A 22,171-nucleotide genomic window follows, 5' to 3' on the forward strand; every position below is an offset into this window, starting at 1 on the left:
CCTTCAAGTACAAGTACCTAGCCCCACCTTCTCTCACTGGGCTTTGTCCCCTGTCTAGCAAGTACCAGAGTTGAGGGTGAGTACCTCCATCAGGGTATGCCAGGTACAGTTCTGCTGCCCTTGGTTCACACAACAAGGATAACAACTCTTTATTACTCCTTCCCCAATAACAAGGAGACTGGGGATCCAGCACCAGGAACAAGTGATCATTTGGGCAAGCAACCCCATCATACTGAGCACCTAAGCAGGGTGGGTACGTCCATGCAAACAAAATCAGCTCCTGAAGTCCTTTTCGACAGCTCACCACTAGATATCAGGGGAGAGCTCATTCAGACTCTGCTTACAAACCTCAACACCTGACAAACAGGGATGCAGAGTGCTAGGCCTACATTCAAAGGATAATCATAGTTGAGAATTGAGATGATGTACTGAATTGAGCAAATGACAGGAAATTACTTGAAGTTTTCAAAAGACATGCTACAGTAATGTAGTTTCTAGGAATATGAACGCAACCTCTGCTTCTGAAAATACCACTGGGCATCTTGTTTCAAAGCTTAACTTAATCACACTTAAACCTGGATTGAAATTTCTGTGAGAGAAAAATATCGATTGATACACGAGCACAAACAGCCTCCCCAAACCTCTGAAAGAATCAGCACGGGTACAGAAAGATTAACTTTATCCAGTGAATCCACAAATCAAAGGATGTCTTTTCTATTTTGAGAAAATGGTTTAGATCAGGAATAATTAGTTATTTAGCAATAATAGAGGCAAATAAAAAGTCTGGATCACACACTACATTTGAGTCAATACAGAATTTTATTTTTCATGCATTCAAGTATAAAGAATAAGATTTTTCTCCTTGGAAGAGCTGACTAGTCCCTTTGACTTTGATGCATTGAAATGTACAAAGCCATTTATCCTGAAAAGGTATTTGTAAAGCCAAAGGGCATATTTATGCAAAAAAACATTAATCTCTATGGGGGCCTTCATTTATCTATTGCACTGTGGAAGTCTTTATAGGGGTCTTCTAAGGACTTAGGCAGACCTTAACATTTATGGTTTTTAGAAGCAAATATGCTGTCACATGCTTTATTGAAATGCTAATGGATACAGAACTGAAGGCTTCTCTTCTGTTCTGACAGGCCATGGGTAAATGATTAAATCATCCTGTCTACCCCATCCTCTGGCCTCTGTTTGAGCTGCCTAATAGCCATGATGCTCTGTCAATTAAATCAAATGTTATTTGACATACCTGCTCATATGGGATCCTCCTCTGTTACAGATATGTATAAAGAGCTACATTTTAGTTTACATATAGAGAAGAAATCGATCCAGTGTAGTAAGTGTAACAAAAGGCAATTTAAGCTAACATATTAAAGGGAAAAGATTAAGGTTGTTCTGTAGATACACTGACTTTCCCCCACCCCCCTCAGTAGTACGGAAGTATCATTCAATATCTCTTCTTCGCAACGGATATAAACTAGTGTTTGAGGGCACACATTTTTCAGTGCACTACGAATAATTTGATTGGCATGCACTTGGATCTGGAACACGGTGTGGCATACCCACTCCCCGCTGGATAGCAACTCCTCTCTCTTCCCTTCCATGCTGCATGGTGCCCTTGATCTCTTTCCTCAGCTATGGTGCTAGATACTGACAATCATTCTGGTAAACTGAACTTGTCTTCTGAAAGGAACTACAAGTTACTCACTCTAAAATGGCAAAAGTGAAAAAAATTAAACTATCCTTAAGAGTGTGCGTAGGATGTCTTCCCATATCACGGTCATGTCAATATAAAATTAAGCATTAATTAAACACAAAGCTGGCTGCTGGGCTTGGTGAAGCCCAGTGCCTTGGGTCCTCCTGCTTTTAGGGGAAACTACAAATGAAATTAGGATTAAAAAAGTGATTCACTAGCCCTTTTCCTTGTAAAGGTAGCCTTAAAACTATAAACGGATATAAGCCAATTACTAGAGTCGGGAAAGGAGCTGGACACTAGTAGCAGCAGGAGCCTAGGGCCAAACCTAAATATCTTAAATGTTCTCACCTGCAAAACAAGTAAACCTGGATTGGTGGGGTGGTTCAAATTGAGAATATATGAGAGTTTTAGCTAGACTCTTCACATCTCAGTTGAAATGTATAGGCCAGTAAGCAAAGCATTTCCAAAGATCTTTATTAGGTTAATAGAAGAGAAGGAGATACGTGCTATATGTAGGCACTTGTGGGATTAATTCTTGTAGTGCAAAGCTGATTATCTCAGCTAGAACCTTGATAATTTTCTAATGAAAATTATTTGGGAAGCCCTCCAGCCCTGGTGGTTTATTATTTTGTATACATTTTTAAATGCCTGAATTTTTTCTTGCCATGGTCCCCTCTAGCTGCAAGGCCAGCTCTCTGTCAACGTTCGGAAGATCTAGTGATTGTAACAAAACCTCAGAGCTTGAACCATCAGTGCTTTGGCTAGTTGTGTATAGAAATCAGAATAATGGAAAATTCATTCACTGATGCCTTTGGGGTCTGAAGTAAAGTGTCCATTATCTAATTCAATTTGAAGGGTTACCCTTGACATTTCTGTCTGCTTTATTAACCAAATCAGATGGTCCTTTTTGTCTCTAAAAAGAAAAGGAGTACTTGTGGCACCTTAGAGACTAACCAATTTATTTGAGCATAAGCTTTCGTGAGCTACAGCTCACTTCATTGGATGCATACTGTGGAAACTGCAGAAGACATTATATACACAGAGACCATGAAACAATACCTCCTCCCATCCCACTCTCCTGCTGGTAATAGCTTATCTAAAGTGATCACTCTCCTTACAATGTGTATGATAATCAAGTTGGGCCATTTCCAGCACAAATCCAGGTTTTCTCACCCTCTGCCCCCCCCCCCCCAAACTCACTCTCCTGCTGGTAATAGCCCATCCAAAGTGACCACTCTCTTTACAATGTGTATGATAATCAAGGTGGGCCATTTCCAGCACAAATCCAGGTTTTCTCACCCCCACCCCCCCTCCAAAAACCACACAGACAAACTCACTCTCCTGCTGGTAATAGCCCATCCAAAGTGACCACTCTCCCTACAATGTGCATGATAATCAAGGTGGGCCATTTCCAGCACAAATCCAGGTTTTCTCACCCTCCCCCCCCCCCCCCGCCCACCACACACACACACACACAAACTCGCTCTCCTGCTGGTAATAGCTCATCCAAACTGACCACTTTCCTTACAATGTGTATGATTATCAAGGTGGGCCATTTCCAGCACAAATCCAGGGTTTAACAAGAACGTCTGGGGGGGGGGGTAGGAAAAAACAAGGGGAAATAGGCTACCTTGCATAATGACTTAGCCACTCCCAGTCTCTATTTAAGCCTGAATTAATAGTATCCAATTTGCAAATGAATTCCAATTCAGCAGTTTCTCGCTGGAGTCTGGATTTGAAGTTTTTTTGTTACCAGCAGGAGAGTGAGTTTGAGGGGGGGGAGCGGAGGGTGAGAAAACCTGGATTTGTGCTGGAAATGGCCCAACTTGATTATCATACACATTGTAAGGAGAGTGATCACTTTAGATAAGCTATTACCAGCAGGAGAGTGGGATGGGAGGAGGTATTGTTTCATGGTCTCTGTGTATATAATGTCTTCTGCAGTTTCCACAGTATGCATCCGATGAAGTGAGCTGTAGCTCACGAAAGCTTATGCTCAAATAAATTGGTTAGTCTCTAAGGTGCCACAAGTCCTCCTTTTCTTTTTGTGAATACAGACTAACACGGCTGTTACTCTGAAACCTGTCATTTTTGTCTCTGTTTCATGTCAATTCTGTTTTGCTTTAAATGTAAAATGTTTACTAAACAGAAGGCATCTAGTAACATACCTGTGCTCTGGCATTCTCCCAAATTCCCATATAGCTGTGTATAGCAAATTGATATCACTCTCTTGTTTGTGAATCCAGTCAGAATCAATTTGACTTTTAGTGTTTTTAAGGCTAGCGATAACGTGAAGAGCACAATCACTTTAAAGGCTTCCCATCGATAATCTTGGGTTAATTTCATTTTGTGTTTTATTAGAATTAAAATACTTTTACTTGTTAGTAATTGTAGCCAGAGCTACATTTCTGTGCACATAAGGGCCTGCCTGTCTCTGCAAAGGCTGATGTAGTGAACTCCACTATGGATAAAAGAGGTAGGTGTGGAAGGGCAGTCTGAGTAGTCACACCATTTTCAGGTTACATGTAATCATCTCAACATATGTCTCTGGGATTAAACAAAGCAGTTGATAAGAGAGAGAATTCTACTGAACAGAGGGTTAGGCAAACTGTTCAGTATCTGGGTTCCTGTTGCACCGCACATTCATCAAGCACGCCTCTTCAAATAGTCTTCAAAAGACAGATTTTTCTCCAGAGGTTTAAACTCCGAGGGTGAATTTCTGTACAGCACCGGGTCAATAGAACAGTTTTAATCACCTTCCACTACAGTACAAAGCCATTAGATAACGAAAGAACTGAGTCCCAGTGTTTAAGAAAGATGGTGCCACAGCATTGGAGATATACATAGCATTATTATTATATTAGCTTATCTTTGAGACTAGGTATCTACCATCAGGCTTTCATTTAGAGCTGGGTGGGAAATGTTTTTTCCTTCCTGCAAAAACATTCCTGACATAAAAAAAATTCCCATTCTGAATTCCCTAGCAGCTCTACTTCCATCATTTCTCCGCCTATGGGAGACGTGTACATTGCAACCACCTGAGTTGGAGGTCTGAGAGGAGTCAGACCTGTCCTACTTAGAAATTGTTAAATTATTTTGCATTCGTGAACAGGGTAGCCCTGGTCTACACTACAAACTTATAACCGTGTCACTCAAGGGTGTGGATTTTCTGAACTACCACCTCACTGAACTCCCAGTGTAGACAATGCTATGGTAAGGGGATAGCTCCCATCAACATAGCTACCACTTCTTGGCGAGGTGATGTACCTATACCAATGGGAGAAGCTCTCCCATCAGCGTAGGTACCATCTTCACTAAGAGCTACAGCTGTTCCACTGCAGTGCTGTAAGTGTAGACAAGCCCGGAGTCTCCTGTATTATAACGTACTGGTTTATAGTTGTTTAAGACTTGAAAAGATGACAGCTGCTTTTTCGGGTTGTTCATCCCTTTCCCAGCTGGAGACTGCCAGCCTCTCTCCTCACTGCTGCAGACAGTGGTCTGAACTAGCCTCCTTCTCAGGGGTACAGAAGCCTTAGATCAGAAGCTTAAGATGGTCTGAGTGTCAATAACTTTTGAAGGGTTTTGGTGCTGGAAACAATATAGGTTTCTGAACTATACATGCTCCCTAGCTTTGACTGACTGAGCTTCCAAATTCCTGTAGAGCCTCAAATCATATGGAATTGACATAGAAGATCAGCCCAATGGTTTATGGAAGTGCTGCATAGATTTAGTTCAATTCCTTTGAGAAGTTTACCCCTTTTCTGCAGGATTACTACTCTCTTCCATGTGGATAGCCATGGGGAGCTTCATCATAAGACTAAGTACTTTTGGTTCTTGTAACATAGAGTTGTACAACATATCCTATATTTCCTCCCTCCACTCCACTCCCATCTCCGAAGGCCTCCTCCCCAAACAAAAACATATACAAACATTACTGATGCCAACAACTAACAGGGCAATTTATAGAAGAAAGCTGTTAGTTAGGGTGTACCACCTCACCAGGAATGAGAGAGGGGGCAAACAGGACAGTACATAAAAGAATCTAAAGAACTTACCAGGTGAAAGGAACAAAAAGGGGAGAGGGGGTCCTGCAGCAGTTTTGTATAGAAAGCAAAAGACAAAGCAAGCAGTCAGATGGAAAATTGTCACCTTTTTGACAGCAACTTGTAGTCTCTCCCATGCTGAAAAAAGCACAAAGCATGCTTGGAAAGGTCCTGATAAAAGGGTGAACCAAAGCTGGAGAATTTAGGGTTCACTGGGTCGGCAAAGAGATAGTTGATGTAAGGGATTTAATTCTTAATTCTCTGTGAACCAAGGATTTGGGTGTGTGATACCCTGAGATTTTCACAGACAAAAATCTGGTGTTGCATGCATTTGAAATACTTATGTCACAGGCTGTGGAATCTGTCTATGTAGATCTTACGACTTCAGTTTCATACTGGAGACTTTATGTGTATCAGTCTTACACTGCAAACTCCATTTAGACTCTGGGGCTTGTTTCCCTTCTCTGTTGTCTTTTTACCTCCAGTCTGGGATGAAATTCCAACGCTCGTGATGCAGGGCTATATCTCCTGTTAAAAGGGAAGCACCATGACAGAATCAAGAAAAATCAGTCCATCCAGTAACTAAGCAATGAATTACCAGGTGGGGGACTTTGATCATCTGATGATGATGATCAGGGGGTCACTTGACAAAGGGGATTGGAAGTTATAATAGATAGATTATCTCACCAGCCATTTTAGAGAGATGGAGAAGAGACAAGAGACACTCCATGTTCCATAGGAGAAACTATATAAACTAGGGTAGGGGAAGAAGGAGATCTGGACTCCTTAGAGGCCACTTTCCCAAGTCCCAAAGAACACTCCAGAGTGATGAGGAAACTGAGGCAGGGATGACATATGAGTGTTCTAGTGTTTTAGTCTTGATCTGTATATCTTTCATGCTATCTAAATGTAAGCGGGGGAATAGGCCTGTGGGGACATTTCCTGGTTTATACACTACCCCGGTGAAATGGACTAGTGAAAGGATCCGAGTCCTCGCTCCCACTTCCTTTACCCAGATGCCTGCCTGACCTCGAGGGCTCCCCTTCCACTCTCCTGTGTGGCAGAGTCCTCGTAACCACAAGAAGGCTGGGCCCAGGATTCCTGGGGACTCAACCCCCAACCTTATCATGGTCACTTAGGGCAGGGGCTAGGGTGTCCCCACTCTGGGGTGCTCTCTCCGCACTCGACACTTCCCTGACCCACTGATCATTACATACAGTTCAAAGAAAATACAATTTATTAAACAGCAATCAATTAAAAAAAATAAGGAAAAAAATGGGAAAGGTTAAAGGAAAACACATAACCCCTCTCTGTGGCATGGGGACACCATAACCAGCATCTCTGGAATGTCAGGGCAGTTCACAGTCTGTTCCTCACAAGTCCCAGGCCTCCTTCTCAGACCCTGGCTGTGCTGCAGGGACGCTGCGGGTCAGACATTTGCTCTGGCAGTGGCCACACACCCTCAGGCTTTGGGTGGCAGGCCCCGCGTTGGGGTTATGATCCCCCTCCAAGTCTGGCCTGCAAGTCCTCTTGGTTGGGGGCAACTCCCTTGGCTGGGCCCACTGTCCAGGATCCCCCCTCACTCTACCCAGCAGCTCACCGCACCTAGCTCTGGACTCCTCCAGCCCCAGCTCCCGCTCCACTCTTCCACCAGCCCCCTGGGCTGCAATTTCTGGCCCCTCTGGCTCTGGTTGTTGCAGTTCTCCTCCCAGAACAACTCTGCTCTCAGGGCTGCTTCTGTGGCTCTGCTCCCAGCACTGACCTGCTCCCTGGGCTGCTTCTCTGGCTCTTGTTGCTGCAGTTCTACTCCCAGCACAGATCTACTCCCCCTGGGCTGTGCCTCTGATTCTCTGTGGATGGCACAGCCCTGCTCCCCAGCTCAGTTTGGACCCTTGCTCTCTCCATAGCTCGGCTCCACTCTGTCTGACCCAGGCAATTACAGCTCACCCAGAGGACAGGACCCCCCACCCCCCAGCCTCCTGACTCCCTAATTAGCCTGCCCACCCTGTCATCAATCAGGCTGACCTGCAGCATTGGCCTCTCCGCAGTGTTCCTGGGGATTGTCAGTCTCAGGGTCCTGATTTCCCCTCGACCGTTCCTTTTGGTACTAGGAGCTAGCCGACCGAAACCCTCCCCCCCCCACTGAGTTTAAGTAAGGGGCCAACAGTCCCCTTACATAAAGTAAAAAGTAATTGTTTTATAAATCCCTTTTGCAAAATCTCTGTGTTAGGTATTTCAGCTGTCACACGCCCTTGAAGGGTTGACTATAAACCAGAGCACCAATAGGGTAGGAACTCTGAGGGGTGTGTTTAAACTATTGGGGGACCTGGTACTAATCTCAAGGTCTAGGCAGCTGGACTGCAGGGTCTCAGCTCGCAGGACGGGGGGCTAGATGAAGGATCTGCACCCCAGGAGTGTGCCTAGAAATTCAAAGCCAGAGGGAATTTCTAAACTCTGCTCAATCTCAGCAAGTTTAAAAGCTCATGGATCAAATCTGTTGGGCTCCAAGCACAGCAGCCTGGTGAGTGTCTAGGGGCCCCAGGGGCGATGTAGGCTTGTAGAAAGTAAGTATTCACTGGCAGTTTCAAAGCTCATATGTGAATGTGGATGTTGAGTCCCAGTCATGATCAATTTGGCCAGCACCACCTTCTTTAATTTAATCAGCTAGTGATTCTCTCCAGCCCGTACATTTAAAATTTTATAAAAGAAAAAGTGAAAGGGGTTATAAAAACCCAAACAACCAGCAAACATTCACACACAGGCCTGGGAAATTCCCACAACAAAACAATGGCTTTCAGAAATCCATAGCTATTCGCTTTCTTGTTTTTGCGTATTTGAGTTTCATCAGTGATATAAAAGGCTAAGTAACATTGTTTTTACTTAGCAACCATGATTAGTTTTCAAAACATTTTTAAAAATACAATGTATTTAGTTATTTGGCAGAATTCCCACCCCCCCTTTCTGCTCCTTTTTCCTCACTGAAATTTCAAGAAAAGAATGTTCGAGTCTAGTCAAACTTCTGAACAAAGGATCTTGGAGTGGACCCAAAAAGTAGATTGTAAACAGGTATGGTCGGTTTTATTCAACAAACAGTAAGTATAGAAAAATCAGAGCAAAAATACAGATAGGAGCCAGAGATAGCGTTGCTGGCTCATATAAACAGATTGGTTTCCAGTATGTTTTGAATTTGCATTCCAATGGTCCTGGATGCCCTCTGAGGAAAAAATACAAAAGCAAGTTCTAGGATTATTTTTCATGTTTGTTTTTATTCATTTTATATTTTCATGTTTTGGGTGTGGTAGGGCTCTTTTTTCAGTTTTAATTTAAAAACGGAAGGTCTAAGTGAATTTGAACTATTAATGGATTCATACCATTAATAGTATGTAATCTACATGGGGAGTGTTTAAAATATAGCTGTGCGGTTGTCTTGATTTTATGGTCATGCATATTTTAATATTAGACAAATAATTAACCAAAGACAATCAGAACCAAAATGCAGGTGAAGTACTGGCTTTGCGAACGTCAAAGGGAATTTTACCATTGACTTCAGTGGGGTCAGGATTTCACTCTATGTTTGAGGAAATAGGAGTATAGATCCAAAGATGTTCCTATTCTAGAAACATGAGACAGGGGATAAGTGCATCAATTGCAAGTGCTATGCTCTCCAGCCGTCTGTTTGACTACAGTGTCACCTCTCTTTAGGAGTCAGGAATTTGGCATAAAAAACTGAGTAGCAAAATGATGATGTCTTAGGTATCCTGATTAGAGGAGATGGTAGATCAGAAATTACCTGAAAGTAGGGAGGTCTAGTTCTCAGTTCCCTTTAATCTCAGGGTGTTCAAACCAACTGTAAATGCATTTATAGTGGCTTGCAACACAGAGCTATTTATTTTAGAATTTTCACTGATCAGAGCTCTGCTGACAATATATCTGCTTCTGCTTATTGAAGCAGCATGAAACTGAAGGGATGCTTTTGTCATTTAAATATTGATGACTCTTGGACCTAGAAGCCGAGTGGCTTTGAAGCTGCATCTATTTGCTTCGATAGTACTTTGAAGTTGACAAACACAAAGAGCAGGTACTATATTAAGAGCATTTCGATGTGTGTGACAGAGTCCAGACCCTCCCCCCGAAAGGGGAGAACAGGGGTCTGAACCCCAAAGAATAAGCAATTGAATCAACTGATTGCCTACACAATTACTGTACTATAAAACTGGTGATTAATATCATTGTGAAATACTAATACTCTGAGGAATTATGGATACTCACGGATAATACATTTTAAACCCTGTTCTGGCCAGTTCAGATTCTGACAAGATATTTGAATTCTATATAGATGCATCAGACATTGGTTTAGATGCTGTACTGATGCAGTCAGGGGAAAGTAACAAAAATCACCCCATTGCTTTCTGAAGCAAGAAACTGATTAAAAAAAAATACTGCCGTAGAGAAAGAATGTTATACCATAGTGTGGGCAATCTCTTTAAACAAGAAATTCAGGGTCTCAACTGACCACTCTCCATTGGTTTGGCTGCACAGACCCAAGCTGGTATAATGGATCATACCACTTCAAGAATACGACGTGGAAGTTGTACATATAAAGGGGAAGAAAATATGGTGGCCGATGCACTGCCCAGGAAAGAGGATTCTGACCTGTTACCTACAGATCAGCGAGGGGCTAGCCCTTCTGCAGCTTTGTAAGGAGGGTGGGTTGGCTCTAACAACACCCCAAAGCCAGATGGCAAGGGGCTCCCTGGTACCTAGCAGTGAATCTCAGCTGGCCTGACCAGCTCATCATACCCCCACTCACTGTTGTCATAATCTGTATCTAAAAAGGTATCACGTAAGTTGTCATATGCAAACTGGTAACACACTGGTCATTACTGTTTCTGTATGGTGTACATACAGGTGAGATATGAAAAGTCACATGCCAGAAATGTGTTCTTAATCTGTTTGGCAAATAGGGCTTAAGTCACCATGCCCTAGACAAAGAAATGTTTCCCAGGCTTGACTGTGTCTCCAGTGTAAATTAAGCCAGGTGTGACCTAAAACATTGAAAAGCACATATACATGCAAGGTAAAAAAAGCTATCACATTAGTGAGTGGGGGAGATAGCCACCTGTGACTGGGGTTCTGGGGCGCCATGCTGAGATTGCTCAATTAGGGCAAACTGCAAAGAATGGGGCAGACAATCCCCAAGACTAGTGATTATTCTAACACTTAGATTCACCAAGCCAGCAACAAAACAGCTTCTATAATACCTTACTAGTTACCTAGAAGTCAGACATACAATTCCCTTAAAGCAACCCAGCCTTTGGGCTCCCACCCAGATAGCCAAATCAAATAGGATGAGGATTACTGACAATCTTGTTCATCAAATAAAAAGTTCTATCAATCCCAAAGGATCAGACACATTACCTTCCATGTTAATGAATATTTCAGATCTTACCCAAATACATGCTTATAGCCAATTCTTATTAACTAAACTAAAATTTATTTAAAAAGAAAAGAGACTGTATTGGTTAAAAGATACATACGGACATGAAGAGAGTTCTTTGTTCAGTTTCATAGTAGAGATGGTGAGCTTCAGAGTTGAGGAAGCATTCTTTCAGAATTAGTCCCATAGGTTCAGCCCAACGTTCAATATCAGGGTGATCCAGAATGGAACTGGATACCTCAATCTTGTTGCTCAAGAGCTTTGAAGTAGACCTCCTATGTCCTATGTATATGTAAGCAGAGTCAGGATGAGCTCTACCCTGACATCTGGTGGTGAGTCATGATGGGTTGTGGAAAAGAACTTCAGGGGCTGATCTCATTTGCATAGGCACAGCCACCCTGCCTAGATGGTCACTTTGGCTGCTGCAGGAGCCCCAGTTTTTCTGTTATTGGGGCAGGTATAAACTGTTATTATCCTGATTATGTGAATCAAGGACAGTGGAACTGTACTTGGCCTTTTGTTATGATGGAGGGACTCACCATCAACGAAGCAGCATTCGCTAGGCAAGGGTCATAGGTTCCAAAACCCAGTGAAGAGAGAGAGAGAGGCTAGGGATAGGTATTAATACTTGGTGGTATGGCCTGCCTGGTGAGGGCCTTACATGCTAATTACACTTCCTCCTCTCTTCACTGTGGAATATCAGAGCTAATTTTGATTCCATTAGAAGTCTAGTTGCTGAGTTGAATTCACTTTGGGCCAATGGTACACCAACAGTGAGGCACCCCTACTACAAGCTGAAATCACAAAAGAGCTAAACTTACTAAGAGCTGAAATCACTGAGTGTTGTGTTAAGTAGCTGGGGAGCCTGAAGATATATTGCGGAGCAGTTTGCGGGATGGCTGGCAGAGTGGAGTGGCTGGTGGAGCAGAACTGTTGGCGGGATGACTGGCAGAGCAGTTTGCGGGATGGCTGGCAGAGTGGAGTGGCTGGTGGAGCAGAACTGTTGGCGGGATGACTGGCAGAGCAGAGCGGCTGGTGGAGCAGAGCAGTTAGTTGGATGACTGGAGCAGCTCATGGGGGTGGCTGGCAGAGCGGAGCGATTTGTGGGACGGCTGGTGAAGCAAAGCGGAGAGGAGCCCTATGGAGAGGTGGGGCAATCAACTTTGGACCATGTAAGGTGCCCCTTAACCACCCCCATCTCCACCCAGGTTGGGAGGTAAAACTCTGCAGATAAACTTTTGAACTCTGGGGCTGCCCTGACCAGGGACAGAGACTTTTGGGTTGTTGGACTTTTGGGACTTTGGGTGATTTTGGGTTGCTGGACTCAAGAGCCAAAGGGAAAGGACATGCCCCGATTTGCTTGGGGTGGGTTTTTGTTCATGGGTTGTGTTATGAATCCTGTTGGTGGTGTTTCCCCAATATAATGCCACATTGTTTCTCTCTGTTATTAAAAGGCTTTTGCTACACTCAGACTCTGTGCTTGCGAGAGAGGAAGTATTGCCTCTTGGAGACACCCAGCGGGGGTGGTATATATTTGTCCCAGGTCACTGGGTGGGGGCTCGAGCCAGTTTTGTATTGTGTTATTGGAATGGAACCCCTAGATACTGAACCCGGCCCTTGTTGCTGCTGACTCTGACGGGCAGAAGGGTTACATATACACAAGTAATTATGGAGTAACATAAGGCAATTGCCCATCTGTTGCCATTTACAGGTAGTTTGCTATATACTTCAAAAGAGAAATGAAGATACTGATATCACTACAATCACAGTTCACTAAAAATGTTAATATCTCCTTTTGATCTCTGAATTACCAGAATACAGCAATAGACAGGAACTGTTTGATTATATTATCAACCTCTAACCATATATAGGTAAACTCACAAAAACACAAACATTATCTCCTAATATGTCTCTAAAGGTTAATCTGGGTTAATTAGCCTGCAAGTTGTGGAACCCTTTCTGGCCCTGTGTCACACCACGTAACTATCATGATGTGGGGAGCAGACTGCAAATATTAACGTGGCATCTGCTCCCTAGTAGATATGACAAGCTGAGCCTCTAGGAGGGCATCTTGACTTTGAAAACAAAGAAACATTGAGAATACAAGTAGAGAGAAAGCTCCTTTGGCATCTTTCATTTGAGGAGACAAAGAAACCCAATGCTTTGAGCTCTGTGGTGGATGCTGGCCAAAGACTGGCCAGCCATGCTGGAAGAACAACTGTGGTGAGAATATTATTCTGAACAAAAGACTTTAGTGTGTTAAGTTAGGTTTTAGTCTTAGAAGTGTATTTTTATTTGTGTTCGTCTGTAACCATTTGTATCCCAATTCCTTCTACTTTAGATTACTTAAATATCTGTTTTTTATTAATAACAATCTTATTTGTTACACAACCATCTCAGGGCAGTGTTTCAAACTGAAGACTAAAATCCTCAGCCAAACTAACAGGCTGGTGCTGTGTACCTCTAGAAAAAGAAGCAGCCAAGGCTTTGAGTATGCTACAGTGCAAAGCCCTGAGCACTGAAGAGGAGGCGATTTTGGATACACTCAGGACTGGAGGTCACCTTGCAAGGTAGATCCAGGCTGGTGGAAGCCAAGGTGAGATCACTGTGCTGTAAGCAGGCTGCTGGTGGCAGGGCTCTGAGCCAAATCTACACAGCACAGAAGCACCCACGGTTACAGGGCAGGCAGGGACACAACCCCTTCCTGGGTATGGTTGAACTGCCAAAGTGTCACAGTATTAGCACTGAGTCTTGACCATTGTATGATATTTGTCTTACATTCCTCCATGGCAGTTTTGAATAAGAAACCTGAATTTAATATTGTCTCAGAAGAGCTGGATTCTTAACTTTGCTTTTTTTGCTTCTCTGTGCTTTGGTAAAAAAAAAGAAAACCCAAGAAACCTCCTAGGGGAAACAATGTTTTTTAAAAATAAATCAATGGTGAAATTGTATAGGAAGCTATAAAACATGAGGTTTCATCATGTCAAGGCTAAACAGGTTTCAGAGACTCAATTTTCCTCAAGACAACAAAGTCTTCACATGATCAAGGCTACTCTATACAGCCTTGAAGAAAAGCCCTTCCTCTGCCTGTTCATTTAGAAAACGTAATATAATATAGAGAATAAAGAGCCCCATCTCTCTTCCTTCCCCTGCTCCCCTTTTCTTTTCTTCATTTTACAACCAAGAAGCTAATGAAATACCTTGCTTTCTTTTCACCCAAGATGACTTTTGGGACCATACAGGCAGCAGTAAGACAGAAGGGATTCAGAGCAGAAGGTACCTGCCTCTCTTGGAGCCTCACAGCTCTCTGGAGAGCTTTCAAAGAGCACATGACTTACAAAGGGAAACAGACAAGCTGGGGAATACAAATATTTTGACTAGTTTCCTGGAAGGACAGGAGGAGCTTTTGTCTGCCTGCCCTCTTCTCTCTCTGGTGGAGGATTTGAATTCTTAGTCTCCTTCCCTGGGACTTTCCTATTTTCAGGGACACATAACTGTTTTACCTGAGAGTAAACATCTACAACCAGTCCCTTTCTTCCCACTGCCTAGACCTGCAGTGCTGCCAAGTTTTACACACCTCATGTGAGATTGGTGCTATTGACTCTCCCTCCCCATCACACCTGCTCACTTGCATGCTGTATTCTTATGCATCCACTGAAGCTGCAGGCAACCAGGGTTATCCCTCACTTCCTCCTCTTCACTACCAGGGCTCAACATTGCTGGATTAAAACCAGCCTGCTACTTTCTCTGCTCCCACTCAGTCTGGGAGCATATGTAACTCTGTGTGCAAATTAGTGATATACAGGTAAGTCAGGTGTCATTTGATCTGTAAAAATCCACAGAATCATAATGATAATGGTGTCACCTTCTGTGGACTGGTGTGGGGACTGCCTCCCTTCCCCCTAAATCCCAGTTCTCTCCATTGGAGGAAATGTTGATAATGTCATCAGAAAAGGGTCAAGTTTGGTACCATTTGAAAGCCCTTTCTCCTGCAAACACCATGGTACCTAACACAACAAACCTAGAACAATTACATTGCTATATATTCAAAAATGTATAAAAAGTTTAAAAAAAATCAACTTTATTATAAACACAGGCATGTGTAACGTACAGCCCTCACAAAAGTTAAATTGTGGTCTGCAACTGACAGTACTGTGTCAGTTAATGCTCACAACACGAAACCTGATTAATGTTTTGAATGTCACAGATTACTATACATGGAAGGAGTGCCTCAAGCTGATTTGCCATCATTGGCAGAAAAGAAACAGGTCAGCAGTATTGGTTATCAGCTTTGTTTATTATGCCACAATATTTCTTCTTTGAACAGCGAACTGAAGTGTTTGGAATCATTTCCTAAAAAGAGTACAGGACTTGAAAGAACAGTTCCACACATCCGGTGTACACTCCACCCTCACTGAACTCGTAGACAACTCAATTGCCTACAATGGAGAGCTGCAATATCACAGAACAGATCAAGCAATTCAATGAGCTTGAATCTGCAACAAAATCCACTTTCAGGATGGTGCAGCAATGCATGAAGATGGTTGAGTCTTTGCTGCTCTTTACTCAATCTGTTAGGACTGCTAATTAGAATTTGAACCTTTGCAGCACCTGAAGATTTGGTTAAATCTAAAGCAAAAAAGTATTTCACTAACTCTTCAGTGATGATTGCCTAGTGCCTCCCAGAAATAAGAGGCACAGAAAAGTCTGACCCAGACTCATGGCAAGAATTTCTAAAAGGAATTGGGTTGTTAAAAGGTCAACATTTCCCTTCTGTGCACTTGGTTCAGTTGAAGCCCTAGAACACAAAAAAAGAGCAGTTAAAGTTGTTGGAGTGGGTGGGTGGCTGGGCGGGCATAACCCAGCATCCAAATGCTCTTCCCGAGTTTTTCGCAACAGCCCCAGAACTCCATTGAATTTCAAACAAAACATTAAGCATGGGTGGGATGAATTCCTATGATGGGGTGTACAAACCTTAAGCTGGGCAACAGAGGGTTGAGGAGCTGGTCTGGTCACAGGAGGATCTGCCCAGCTGCATTTTCTGGATGTTTTCTAAATGGAGGGGGAGCTTAAAAGAGCACAGGACAGCTCAGTCAGCACCAGGGAGCAGACCTGCCCTTGTAGTTCCTGCAGAAATCCAGTAGGATCCCCGCACTGTCCTAAACTAAGCTTCAATTCAGAGCTGCTAGTCAACACAGAAGAGACAGCAAAACATCGGTTCATTAGGAGGGAGGGGATCCTCCTGTCTCCCTTCTGAGGGGACACATTGAAGGCTGTTGGCCAGGCCTTCATCATGCCTCTGGTGAGGCAGGGATGCAGTAGGAAGTAACCTAGGAAGTAGGGTAGGTGACATCCTGGCCCAGGGTGCACACCTGATTGGTTTCTGGGCAAGCAGGAGGAGGAATGGGAGGGCTCGGGTTCCCCTACTACCAATCATGCATTTCAGTCTCCATAAATGTATGGGCTGCAGTCAAGATGAACATGCTAAACCTGTGCTCAAATACAAAGCAGAAAGTCAGAGTGAAGGTGACAGGGACTGTTAGAGAGGTAACTGCAGACAGATTATTGTTTGCTGGTCTCCTGATAGCGTCCAGATCTCAGTGTGATGTTGATCAAGGTGAGACTTTGAGAAAGTAAGAGCTCTCCATGAGAGTTCTCCATGGTACATGATCAATGTTCAAATGGAATGGAACAATGCATATGAGCCAGTTGAAAAGCAAACTATTCCACATCTTGTTTGGTCTTCCTAAGCCAGTATCTACTGACAGTGTGACCAGTATCTTATGCCCAAGGCCTTTCAGAGCAGCAGTCATAGATGGTATAGCTGAGGTACAAGCTCTAGCTAATCAGAAACTCACCAGCCAAATCTTAGCAGAACACTTCATTATGAGGCTACCGAGAAAATACTGGACCTATGAAAAAGGTCACCTAATGTCTGACAGGTATGCACAGGACTCAATTAAAAATATTACCAGAAAGAAGAGACTCTATGGTATTGCACTTGTCCAGTACAAAAATCATTGGCTCCACAGACATCTCCAATGTTATAATGAAGAAGCTACTGTCACATATTCCCACAAAGGATGAATTAAATGCATACCTTGCAGGAAAAATGCTCCAGCATTCAAATTGCTTGAAGAATTTTGTCATTGCAGGGCATGATGAAGTTGTTGCCTCTTACTGTTCAGTGGAGTTTCTTCATAGTTTCCCTAAGTTGTTAAGGATAAGTTAGTATATGTGACTCCATTTTGGTTTGGGGCCCACCATTGTCTAAAAGCAAGCACACCATGCACCAGGAGGAGTGTTCCTTAGATACTGCATTCCTGTGAACCTCCCCGCCCCCTTGTTACCAGCCTGTCTGTGACTCCGGTTTTTGTTCTTTGTCTGTTCCTAACTCCCTGCCTCCTGGCCTTGATGTGAGCCTCCCATCCTGATAAGAAAGGCTACTGGTGCATTGCTTTAGGACCATGTTGTGTAGTTGAAGTAATGGTTTAGCACAAGGAATGAACGTAGCAGAAATAGGTGGTAAATAAGGGAAGGGTTTGTCTATTGGCTAAGGTTTCCGATGCATGAGGGCAACATGCTTTGCTAAAAGGTATATAATCTCTGTATAACCTGCATTAGGGGTCCCCTCCTGATTAGCAGGGGGGCACCACGCTCAAGCGTAATAAACTTAGTATCTTTCGGAACTCGTTAGTTGTGGACTTTGTTCGTGTGCCTCAGCCTAGACTCGAACTGTGCGTGACCTATTGCGTATAATTCGTAGCAGTTCCTGTGTGTGACCTATCGGGTATAATTCGCAGCAGTTTGTGTGCGTGACCTGTCAGGTATAATTCGTAACAAAGTCAGCTGACATAGTTTCCCTAAGTCAGGCTAATGTAGTGCCCATCTTTAAAAAAGGGGAGAAGGAGGATCCTGGGAACTTCAGGCCAGTCAGCCTCACTTCAGTCCCTGGAAAAATCATGGGGCAGGTCCTCAAGGAATCAATTCTGAAGCACTTAGAGGAGAGGAAAGTGATCAGGAACAGTCAGCATGGATTCACCAAGGGCAAGTCATGCTTGACTAATCTAATTGCCTTCTATGACGAGATAACTGGCTCTGTGGATGAGGGAAAAGCACTGGACGTGTTGTTCCTTGACTTTAGCAAAGCTTTTGATACAGTCTCCCACAGTATTCTTGCCAGCAAGTTAAAGAAGTATGGGCTGGATGAATGGACTATAAGGTGGATAGAAAGCTGGCTAGATTGTTGGGCTCAATGGGTACTGATCAATGGCTCCATGTCTAGTTGGCAGCCGGTATCAAGTGGAGTGCCCCAAGGGTTGGTCCTGGGGCCAGTTTTGTTCAATATCTTCATTAATGATCTGGAGGATGGTGTGGATTGCACCCTCAGCAAGTTTGCAGATGACACTAAACTGGGAGGAGTGGTAGATACGCTGGCGGGTAGGGATAGGATACAGAGGGACCTAGACAAATTGGAGGATTGGGCCAAAAGAAATCTGATGAGGTTCAACAAGGACAAGTGCAGAGTTCTGCACTTAGGACGGAAGAATCCAATGCACCCCTACAGACTAGGGACCGAATGGCTCGGCAGCAGTTCTGTGGAAAAGGACCTAGTGGTTACAGTGGACGAGAAGCTGGATATGAGTCAACAGTGTGCCCTTGTTGCCAAGGCCAATGGCATATAAGTAGGGGCATTGCCAGTAGATCGAGGGACGTGATCGTTCCCCTCTATTCAACACTGGTGAGGCCTCATCTGGAGTACTGTGTCCAGTTTTGGGCCCCACACTACAAGAAGGATGTGGAAAAATTGGAAAGAGTCCAGCGGAGGGCAACAAAAATGATTAGGGGACTGGAACACATGAGTTATGAGGAGAGGCTGAGGGAACTGGGGATGTTTAGTCTACGGAAGAGAAGAATGAGGGGGGATTTGATAGCTGCTTTCAACTACCTGAAAGGGGGTTCCAAAGAGGATGCCTCTAGACTGTTCTCAGTGGTAGCAGATGACAGAACAAGGAGTAATGGTCTCAAGTTGCAGTGGGGGAGGTTTATATTGGATATTAGGAAAAACTTTTTCACTAGGAGGGTGGTGAAACACTGGAATGCGTTACCTAGGGAGGTGGTAGAATCTCCTTCCTTAGAGGTTTTTAAGGTCAGGCTTGACAAAGCCCTGGCTGGGATGATTTAATTGGGGATCGGTCCTGCTTTGAGCAGGGGGTTGAACTAGATGACCTCCTGAAGTCCCTTCCAACCCTGATATTCTATAATTCTATGACACTAAAATGATCTTACATGTCATCAATACCACAAAGAGAGGAGCTACTAAACTCTAGATTTTTGCACAAGACACAGATGTTTTAGTGCGGTCTATGAAACGCTACCCAAGACTTCGTCAAGATTCTGTTTTTGTGCCTGCTGCTGGGGAACATCTTTGCTGTATATTCCTAAGAGATACATTCCTATTACTTGGACTATTAAAATATCACTGCACTGCCAGGTTTCCACACCCTTTCAGGATGTGACACAACTGGAAGATTGGCTGAAAGACCAAAGTTATCTTACTGGAAAGCATTTGATTCAGCGTCAAAAGACTCTCTTCTCACTCTGAAGGTGCCCAGAATGGCTGATACAGTTACCAACGGTGTCATAAAGGCACTAGAGGCAATCACATGCCAAGTTTACTATTTGAAGACCAACATTACAACACTTGCAGAGCTATGTTGGTGGATGTTCTCCAAAAAGCAGACAACTGGAGAAAAATTGCCACCACCAAGACGTGCATTTAAATCTACCGTCAAGAGGGCAAATTATTAAGCAATAGAATGGCTCTGGGATGATTGTGCACATCCAAAACTACCCTCCCCTACTGGGCATGGATAGGTCTTGGAATGCGTGAAGTACCATGTGCTCCCGAATCAATCCTTTAGTTAATCAAATGCTTGTGCACAAAGACCAGATGCTCCCCACCATGCCAGTATTTGATTAGCTGCGTGCCTTGTACAGCGATGTGAGACTGCGACACAGGCAAGGATCAGTGTGACAATGTGTCTAGTAGTGCTTTCCTGGATGGAGATAGGTTTCAGAGTGGTAGCCATGTTAGTCTGTATCAGTAAAAACAACTACGAGTTCTTGTGGCACCTTAGAGACTAACAAATTTATTTGGGCTTAAGCTTTCATGGGATAACACCCACTTAATCAGGAGTGGAAAATACAGTAGGCAGGTATAAATACACAGCACATGAAAAGATGGGAGTTGCCTTACCGAGTGGGGAGTCAGTGCTAATAAGGTCAATTCAATCAAGGTGGATCTGGCTCATTCCCAGCAGTTGACAAAAAGGTGAGTATCAACAGAGGGGAAATTATTTTTTGTAGTGACCCAGCCACTTCCAGTCTTTATTCAGGCCTAATTTGATGGTGTCAAATTTGCAAAATAATTCCAGTTCTGCAGTTTCTTGTTGAAGTCTGTTTTTAGAGGTTTTTTTTTTTGTTGACGAATGGCCACTTTTAAGTCCGTTATTGAGTGTCCAGGGAGATTGAAGTGCTCTCCTACTGGTTTTTGAATGTTAAAATTCTTGATGTCTGATTTGTGTCCATTTATTCTTTTGCATAGAGACTGTCCGGTTTGGCCAATGTGCATGGCAGAGGGACATTGCTGGCACATACAATATTGGTAGATGTGCAGGTGAATGAGCCCTTGATGGTGTGGCTGATGTGGTTGGGTCCTATGATGGTGTCCCTTGAATAGATATGTAAACAGAGTTGGCAAAGGGGTTTGTTGCAGGGGTTGGTTCCTGGGTTAGTGTTTCTGTTTTGTTGTGTGTAGTTGCTGGTGAGTATTTGCTTCAGGTTGGGGGGCTGTCTATAAGCGAGGAGTGGCCTGTCTCCCAAGGTCTGAGAGTGTGAGGGATCATCCCTCAGGATAGGTTGTAGATCCTTGATGATGTGCTGGAGAGGTTTTAGTTGGGGGCTGTAGGTGACGGCTAGTGGCATTCTGTTACTTTCTTTGTTGGGCCTGTCCTGTAGTAGGGGACTTCTGGGTACCCTTCTGGCTCTGTCAGTCTGTTTCTTCACTTCCCCAGGTGGGTATTGTAGTTTTAAGAATGCCTGATAGAGATCCTGTAGGTGTTTTGCTCCAATCCCTCAGACAGAGACAATGCGGTTGTATCTTAGGGCTTGGCTGTAGACAAGGATCATCTGATGTGGTCTGGATGAAAGCTGGAGGCATGTAGGTAAGTATAGCGGTCAGTAGGTTTCCGGTATACCGTGGTGTTTATGTGACCATTGCTTATTAGCACTGTAGTGTCCAGGAAGTGGATCTCTTGTGTGGGTCAAGAGGCTGAGGTTGATGGTGGGTTGAATTGTTGAAATCCTGGTGGAATTCCTCAAGGGCTTCCTTCACATGGGTCCAGATGATGAAAATGTCATCAATGTAGCACAAGTAGAGTAGGGGCGCTAGGGGACGAGAGCTGAGGAAGCATTGTTCTAAGTCAGCCATAAAAATGTTGGCATACTGTGGGGGCATGCAGGTACCCATAGAAGTGCCACTGACTTGAAGGTATAAATAATCCCCAGATCTGAAATAGTTGTGGGTGAGGACAAAGTCAAAGCTCAGCCAACAGGTTTGCTGTGTCATTATTGGGGATACCGTTCCTAACAGCCTGTAGTTCATCTTTGTGTGGAATGTTGGTGTAGAGGGCTTCTACATCCATAGTGGCTAGGATGGTGTTTTCTGGAAGATCAATGGATTGTAGTTTCCTCAGGAAGTCAGTGGTGTCTTGAAGATAGCTGGGAGTGCTGGTAGCGTAAGGCCTGAGGAAAGAGTCCACATAGCCAGACAATCCTGCAGTCAGGGTGTCAATGCCCAAGACGATGGGGTGTCCAGGATTCCCAGTTTTATGGACCTTGGGTAGCAGATAGAATACCCCTTGTTGCTGCTCTAGGGGTGTGTCTGTGTAGATTTGTTCCTGTGCTTCTTCAGGGAGTTTCTTGAGA

At 43.8% G+C, this 22,171-nt stretch overlaps 1 long non-coding RNA gene across 1 annotated transcript in view; it reads right to left on the reverse strand.

Moving 5' to 3' along the window:
- The window catches only part of LOC140905259 (uncharacterized), an 83,257-nt gene extending 71,831 nt beyond the window's left edge, over window positions 1-11,426 (reverse strand). Inside the window, exons 1-2 of the long non-coding RNA XR_012156807.1 lie at window positions 11,283-11,426; window positions 5,758-6,273 (exon numbers count right to left, since the gene is read on the reverse strand). This is a non-coding gene — a long non-coding RNA (uncharacterized lncRNA). The remainder of the gene's footprint in view (window positions 1-5,757; window positions 6,274-11,282) is intronic.
- Between the last annotated feature and the right edge of the window lie 10,745 nt (window positions 11,427-22,171).

Source organism: Lepidochelys kempii, chromosome 1, assembly GCF_965140265.1.
Source record: "Lepidochelys kempii isolate rLepKem1 chromosome 1, rLepKem1.hap2, whole genome shotgun sequence".
NCBI classification, from domain to species: Eukaryota; Metazoa; Chordata; order Testudines; family Cheloniidae; genus Lepidochelys; species Lepidochelys kempii.